The 6,913-nt window shown below is 49.5% G+C and overlaps 1 long non-coding RNA gene across 1 annotated transcript; it reads left to right on the top strand.

Annotated features, from left to right (window-relative positions):
* Nucleotides 1-2,936: 2,936 nt before the first annotated feature.
* On the top strand, nt 2,937-6,244 carry LOC138684964 (uncharacterized). Its single transcript, XR_011324183.1, has 3 exons — nt 2,937-3,687; nt 3,952-4,171; nt 4,441-6,244. It is a non-coding gene; the product is annotated as an uncharacterized lncRNA (long non-coding RNA).
* The last annotated feature ends 669 nt before the right edge of the window (nt 6,245-6,913 follow it).

The following is a 6,913-nucleotide window of genomic DNA, read 5'->3' as shown; positions in this document are numbered from 1 at the left end:
TGATAAAAGCCCTGGCAAGCCTTGAGCAGCCGTTTCAGCTGTAGTCCTGATTTCTCTCCAGCCTTAAAATGAATCAAATACAATGGTTGCCGTTGCTTTTCCCGGTAAGCATTTCCTGCAGAAAAATCCCGAGCGTGACGTAGCTGCAAAGCATGAGTCACTGCTTGCGTTACCTGGCACGACGTGTGCGTTCTCCGTTTCTGTATTTAGACTGCAAACCTCATTTCTGACTTGGCTGTCATCTAAGTGCCTTGTTGATAACTTTGTGCTAAATGATACCGTCCAGTCTGTGGGTGCAATGCGTGCCGCCATCTCAGCTGTGCTTCTGCACTGGGTAGGGAAGCAGTGGTGGGAATGTTGACTGATGGAAAGTTGGAAGACACCAGCAAATTTCCCACTGTCAAACCTGCAAACGATGGCTCTGGCTTTTTTCTACCTCCTGAAAACCCCAGGCTTGCTGCACAAGCTTGCCCTGGCACCTCCGTGGGTTTATGGGCAGGAATATTGCACCATCCCCAGCTCTTGCAAACACAGAGGATGCTCTGGCATCGTGGTGATTAGTTTTCCAGACCAATGCTGCATCCCCGCTTGTGGATCAAAGTCTTTACCAAACAGTTGTTTCTTTGCTTGGAAAATACGTGAAATCTGAGTTCTCCATGAATTAAAGTAGGAAAATAATAATAATCTACTACAAATCAGTGTGATCATCCATCCAGGCTCCCTCTCTCTTGTCATGTTAGCCGCTGCGATGCTAATCTGCCAGTGGGATGCCTGCCAGGAAACCTCGGGGGGTGAGTTGCCTTCATGGGTATCCCGGACACAGGGATCCTTCCTCAGGGACATTCTGCAAGAGCAGTGCTTTAATTCTCATCCCTAAGTTTTCTCTTCCTGCCATTAAGCTAATAACCACATTGTTATGTTAAGTGCATCTTCATTTTTGTAGGCACGATACACAAAGCATTTAACTTGGTGGAAGATAATAATATATTTAGTCAGGGATGAACGCTCATCTGTCTGACGAACACCACGTGAGATCAGGACAGGTGACATAGAAAAGGGGTGAGTTGTTCAAGTACATGCAAGCTTTTTAGGAATAAAAGCATTTTTGAAAGGGTTCAACCCAAACAACGTCGTAGTGATTAACATGTCTTTGATAATTTAGATTTACATACACCCCCTCGGTATAAATGTGCCTTCATTTGGCTCAGCATTCCCAGACACAGAGCACCAGAGGATGTCACCCATCTGTGGTGGCATCCCGGCTGCTAGCAATGGGGCAACAGGGCTCCGTGGATCCCAAATAATTGTCCCGCTGCACCCTCCGGGGATTTTCCCTTCCAGCCCCTTCGAGTGCATGTGGAAGAAGAGTTTCCCTTGTCACAGCCCAAGTCTACATTATACATTCATGCATTTAAAGCGTATACAGCCTTGTAATTAAATTCAGGAATATTTTAAGTGCTTCTTGTAGTGATTTGAAGGTCTCGTAATTCAGTGCAGCATATGTTGCTTTTATAGTGAGCTCGTTTTCTGACAGCTGCCTGCGTGGGTTTCCCGTACTATCTCCATCCTCCCGTCAATGAGCCACACACCAGGCATCGAAGGAAGGAGGGGAGCGGCAGGGGCAGGTATCGTTCACAGACCGGAGCAAAGCATGTTCCCTTCTCTGCCCAGGCACAAAATCCCAGTGTTTTCCCAGCGGCAATGCTAACGTGAGACTTGGAAAGCTGTGAAGACTACATAGCTCTGCTTCCAGCGGTTTAATCAGAAAACGGATGGGGGCTGGCATGAATTATGCCATCGCACAGGCTAGCGTAGGCTCCTTTGCCATGGTTACATGAGCCAGGAAGGGAAAATGAAAGGTGATGGATACTCAAGTGCTATTTCTTCTCTTTTAAGGCCAGACGGTTAACGAACCCAGTTTCCAAAGCCGTGGCAGGAACGCTAACAGGCAGAAAGCACTCGTGACTGTGCAAGTACCTGACCGGAGCTGGTACACACACCTCAGCTTCTTCTTTTTTTTCCCCTGGAAGAATCTCGTCCTCGCCTACCAGGTGGTAAACATCGCTACTTCTTCCTGTTTGTTATTGGGTCTGCAAAGCTAACAGCTTCATCTTGGCTCCTCCTCAGACCACCTTGTTGGTTTATAGGGTTTACACACAGAAGTGAGCTCTCCCTGGAGCACTTGCAAGGGCAGGGATGCTCCAACGGGACAGGGGATGGTGCCCTTGGAGCGCATCGCTCAAGCCCATCATTGCCAGTGGTGGTTGCCAGAGCACAGCAGCAAGGAGCAGAGATGAGGTTCCTCACCACCATCCCCAGCCCATCTGTCATCAAGAGACGATGGTGTGTGAGGGCATTCGGCAGGGCTACAATTTGGAATAATCCTACCGAATAATATAATTAATAATAAGTAACAAAAATAAATTACCTACCCAGGAACATGGCTGATTGCATGGCTTTTCGGGTACCGAGGGGCAATGCCCCCCTGCATCCAACTGTCCTCCCATGGCCCAGGGAACATCCCACATGGACACAGAGAACCTCCTTGAGGTTCATGCACACTTTAAATGATTGTGAAAGTGCCTGCAGCCATGGGTGGGTGCTTTAAATATAACTCAAAATAGCACATAAAAATAAGCGGCACTGCCCGGTGTCATCTCAAAGAGCTACACCATCACATGAGACCTGGGAACCTGCCTGGAGTCAGCCAGAGCATTCATCACACTCCCAGTTAAGCATCCTTCAGATTTCAGGGCTTTAGTGACCATGGGAGAGACCATGAATCTTTTGCGAAGGCCGTGCTGCTTTCACCCTCCTAGTAGGGAAAAAATCCTGTTCTGTTTCTCCTCGGCAGCAGCTGGCTCAGCCCTGCAGTATTTGGGGCTGTCCGCCGCGGTGTCTCATTTCAGGCGATGTAATGTGATGGGCAGCTCAGCCCTGAGCTGCAGTCTTCTGTTTCCCAACGCGCTTCGTGTGAAATTTTCCCATAGTTTGTCAGGAAACCCTTCCTAGCCACTTTTTCTTGGAACGGACCATTAAAGCTGAAAGGAAATCTGCAGGCTCTGGGCCAAGTTTCGTAATGCCTCCAGAAGCAACTCAGGGACAGTAGTACTGCATTCAAAAACCAAAAGTCAAATAAAAGTGATAACCTTTGTGCTCCCCGGTTGTATAAACGTCGCCTTTCTTTTGCTCTGCATACAACAAAACTGGTATGAAGAAACGATGTGGACACAGCTAGCGCCCAGATAACTTCTTTAACTAAATATCTACCACGTGGGATTGCTGGCTGCATGGAAATTGCTGCTCTGGAGGGCTGGGGAAGTCTCTGGAAACACAAAATGCTGGACATGGTTTAGTCCTCCCCATGCCAGCCCTACGTACCCCTCCGGCTGCGGGCTCCCACGCGTCTAGGCTTTCCCCAGGAGCATGTCTGTCTGCTAAGAAGAGGGAAGGAGGAAAAAAAGAGCAAAAATTTTAGCACATTTGGGGAAACAAAGTGGAAAAAGCCTTTTAGCTGTCAGAGTTAGATCCCATTCATGCTCTGGTGTAAATCCACAGGGGAGAGCGTGGGAGGAGGAAGACCTGGGGCTCTCAGGAGCAGCAGGACTTGCTGCCTGTGCCCAAGGCATGAAGATCTGCGAGGAAGAACTGCCAACGTGCATAGTATGAGGATATCACAGCATGTTGGTAACTCACCCATGGCTTCCAGAAGCTGCTTTTTGTTGTTTGCCTCTGCAGCCCTCACCTTTATATTCAAATTCAGGTGTGGCTAAAACAATAGGGGTTTTTTTTCCTGGTCAGGAACCGCTCCTGCATGCTGATATTTAAAAATATGTGTCTTGTTACCCTGAGGAGTTCTTGTTGTGTGTTGTGTGTGTCTGAGGAAGAGAAAAGCTGCAGGGAGCGGGGAGGGCTGTGGATATATTTAGACACGTGTGTGTTTGTCTTCAGATATGTGTCCCAGAAGAATTTTCGGTTTGTACCCGCCTCAGCGCATCGCCTAGGGACTGAATCAGCCCTCATTTGGGTGAGATGCAGAGGAAGAAGATATGAATGTTACCAGCCCAAGTAATACATCTATAAGTGGAATAAGCCAAGCAAAAAAAGATTCCAGTCTGGCGTGAAAAATCCTTGAAACCAGAGCTCAGGCTGGGCGGATGAAGCGGAGTAGGTGGGTGAGCATCGTCCAGGGCCAGGCTGTGGGAGGGTGACGGTCCCTCCTGGCTCCCACGGGCTGCTCCTGCCAACACACAATCCCTGCACAGAGCAGCGGCCGAGCTGGCTTCCAGGACAAGCCTTTGCAAGGGCAAAGCAGCTCTAAGGCATGCTACACCTACATACTTATGCATATGCATACAGCCTCTACCAACACAAGCATTCTCTTCATCTGCTTCATGAAATACCCTGCTATCATCTTTCTTTTGCTGCCCTATCATTTAGGGGTATAATATCAGAGCAGCCTGTGCTCAGCGCTGGCTGGCATTCGGGTTGATGTACGCCTGCCCTGCTGCCTGCTGGGGGGCCAGCTCCTGCATCCCCAAAGCCCCCGCAGCTCCTTGGTACCCAGCACTCCTCGGTACCCAGCACTCATCACCGTCACTGCCCTGAGCAGCAGAGGTATGCTGCTTCCCGACTAAGACGTTTCAGTGGGTTAGAAAATGCTTTGGCTGTTTTATTTCCTATGTGCATGCCCCTCCGAGCAAGCACCTTGCAGAACTGCGTGAGTCTGAGCTGTATTCCTCCACGGGCCATCAGTTGACTTTTGTCGGTCTTTGAGGCGAGGCTCGTTTAAACTGCATCTAATGTGCATGAAAGGCGTATTTGAGTGCTTTGCCCTGAGTCCCTTCTTTAAATAACAAGCTGCTGAAACAAGAGACGGAGAAGGAAAATGCGTTTCCAATTCTCTGCCGTTCCCTTTCACTGCAACCCATTGTGTATTTTGTATCCACCGCCAAATTATTCATGCGTTAGGTATCTTCACCACATCAGCTTTATGATGAACTCATAAAACATAAATATTCTGCACTCCAGAGGGATTTTTATTGTGTGGTTTCAGGGTACTTAGCAAGCACTTAATCTGGTCCAAGCTGTGGCTTTCTTAGCAGAGCAGAGCTCCCCGGGGAGGGATGCGCAGGGGACGGGGACCGGCAGAGCCCGTGCAAGGGGTGGCATCGCCCGATGTCTGGTCCTCATCCCGCAGCATCGCCATCGGAGCGGCCCCCACCCTGCGGCAGCTGGGTCAATAAACCGATAGGTTTGCCTTTTTTATTAATGTACTCAACGCCTCTCTTTTGTAGGTAGTTTTAATAGCCACAAAGTTTAACGAGGAGCCATTAAAGCATAATTGCAGGACATTCAGAGGGCATCTCTGGCACTGGCTGGGCAGTGAGTGCCAAAGGAGCCATGAGATGCCCCCGGCCAGGAGAGCAGAACACAGGATAAGGGATAATGTCTGGAAAGAAAATATGGGCAGAAAATGAGAACTGGTGACTTCAGGCAGGGCGTATTCATTAAATGTAATGGAGGAAATGCTGAACAAGCTTTTTTTGCATGGGAAACTAAGTTAAATGAGATCTAAGTGTTTTACAAAAAATACATCCATATACATATATATGCTGTTTGGATGAAGAATACTCCAAGGATTGCTAGGATGGGGAAGGTGGGATGGAGCAGGATAGGCATTCCTGGGGGCTCAAACTCCCTTGGGATGGGGAGGGAGGGTTGATGGGGATAAAGGAGGCAGGGACCACACTTGGGGCTCATTCAGGCTGTGGCAGACGGAGCTACAGGGTTTGCAAATGCTCCGTGCAGGCGCGGATACGGGATGGTGGTTTTACGCGAGCACTACGGAGTAGAGCCAGCTTTCTGCCGAGGCAGCGGAAAACCTGCGCTTGAAGCCGCCTATTGCCGGTAAAGGCTTCTGTCAATGACAAATGTGCAAAAGCCTTTCAATAATGTTCTTCAAACCACCTCAGAATGTTTTTCTGAGTCTTGTCAGGCTGGAACAAAGCTGGCCAGGCTGCCATAAATGCCTCTGAGATGGGAAGCTGCCCTTGGGCTGGGCACACTGCCGAGCAAACCTGCTTCCTTTGCTGTCCCAGCAAATTCCTACTCCGAAACAGAAAGATGATGCTCCTAAATTAAATTGAGGGCATCATCCTGCTCCCCTGATGCTAAGTGGAATGTAGAATTTTATTATAATTTTATTTTAGATTTAGTAATTTCCGTGGCTCCTTAGTCTCCCTGCAGCAGGCCACCCACCGGGTCCCCATGGATGCAGTCAAACACACCTTTTGTCATTTATGATGTGTGTCTTCAGAAACCCAGGGCGTGGGACACAATCTGCTGTTTCTGGGCACAGCCTGCTGAAGCCTCCGACGCGTTGCTTGTGCCAGGTGCGTGTGCCAGGTACACCTGGATGCATGTTATGGAGCTATGGAAAATCATTTCTCCTCCTGCCTCCACAATATTGTCCTCCCAGAGCAGCCACCGTGCTGGTCACAAGGAAAAAGGACTACGGGTGTTTTCGAGGATTGCTCCAAAACCTGGCTGGCTCTGTCCTGGCTCTCCCTCCCAACCGTTTGCAGCCCCACGAGCCCCGAATCGCTCCCAGGACAGGGTGCGGGGTCCCCCCAGTGCTGCCGCTGCAGGCGTGATGCTTAGGGCCGTGCGTGGTCCTGCCTGGGCTCCCTGTGCCATCCCATTCGGCTCACCCAAAATTGGCCCAAATTCATACCGACACAAACACCACCGAGATGCGGAGTTCAGAAGGGAGACCGCTGCGGGGTGGCACTGGTGAACGTAAGTGCTGGCATTGTTCACTGCGTTGGGTTTTTTTTGGTTGTGGATGAAAAATCCAGCTTCCTTCTGACTTTTGTACCTCTCCTCTTCTGTGAAGCTGAATTCTACTTTT

The sequence above is a fragment of the Haliaeetus albicilla genome, chromosome 4 (genome assembly GCF_947461875.1).
Source record: "Haliaeetus albicilla chromosome 4, bHalAlb1.1, whole genome shotgun sequence".
Taxonomy (NCBI): Eukaryota; Metazoa; Chordata; class Aves; order Accipitriformes; family Accipitridae; genus Haliaeetus; species Haliaeetus albicilla.
This window is presented reverse-complemented; position numbering and strand designations above follow the sequence as displayed.